We start from the raw sequence: 1,263 nt of genomic DNA, 5'->3' as shown, positions 1-1,263 counted from the left end.
AGGGAAAGATCTCAAACTGGGACCAAGATGCAGCTGAACAAAGAACTGGGGCTTAGGGACTGGAGGGGGCAAGGAGGAGGAGTGGCTGGGACCCGCTGTGGGGTAAAGGGTGGCAGAGAGCCAGACGGAGAGAAAGTAGGGACTGCTGGTCTTTGCTGTTAGGGGAAACAAGAGGTATGGGTGATGGATAGGTGCGAAACGTTGTAGGAATCCAAAAAGAAGAGCAGAAAACAGGGAAACAGTTCTCATAGGGAGGGAAAGGGAAGCAAGTGGACAAAGAAACTGGGATGCTGAACAGGAAAGAAGGATAAACTAAGTATAAATTAGGACAAAAGAGAGACAAAAAGGACTGAGTGAGGAGTGGAAGACGGGGTGAGGAGAACAGGACAAGACAAACTCACCAGGAGCATCTGGACAAGAGGAGAGAGCTACTGCAGGGCTGCCTCAGCTTCTGCAGCATAGCCAGGGTTTTTGTCGGATCCCCGTTCCCTCCTGCACAGAAGGTGCTCAGGGACCATCTGACCACCAGACCACTAAGGTCTGACCCTCATTGCCACCAGACTATTTATGATGAAAATAAAAATAGCTCTTTGCTATGATGTGCAGCAGTGTCCAGTTTCAGTACCCACTGTACTAATAATACATGCCATGAGAGGGTCCAGAAAGGTTTCTCCAGCTGTTTCTCTCAACAGCTGCAGAGCCAGCATAATGTGATACAAAGTGAGGTATACATATTTATCCCTGGATGAGCATCATCTGTTGTCATTAATCTCAGTGTAAATGTAACCTCCACATAAATTTCACCCTTCAAAAACATCCCTCAATCTCCTACTGGAAATAGTTGTGTCTGTGGTGTTTTCCATGCTTGCTTCATAGGCAAGTACTGTTGAATATTGAGGAGACTTCAGATTTGATAAAGCACAACTTTAAATCCAGGTAATAGAGTGAACAGTTCAACTTCCAGAGGAAGTTGCACTCAAAGCTGTGCTTTGCTTCACAGGATGGATAGGTTAAAAAAAAAGGTTTTTACCAAGTTTTTGTACAAGTACTCATATTGGAAACACAGGGCAAGTCAGAATAAAAGGCATGAGGCAACCCTCAACCCAGGCTTGGGCATCCTTCCACCTCATGGAAGTGGAATTCACGTGGCACCCAGCCACCACTGTCCTGAGGAGCGTTTATGAACCCAAAGCCATGAGGACTTCTTTTTGTGTATATATATTTTGCTAAAACTAGTAAGATGTCGTGGTTTAGGGCTGGGCC

This window comes from Mesitornis unicolor, unplaced genomic scaffold, assembly GCF_000695765.1.
Source record: "Mesitornis unicolor isolate BGI_N332 unplaced genomic scaffold, ASM69576v1 scaffold4907, whole genome shotgun sequence".
Lineage (NCBI taxonomy): Eukaryota > Metazoa > Chordata > Aves > Mesitornithiformes > Mesitornithidae > Mesitornis > Mesitornis unicolor.
Note: the sequence above shows the minus strand (reverse complement) of the source record.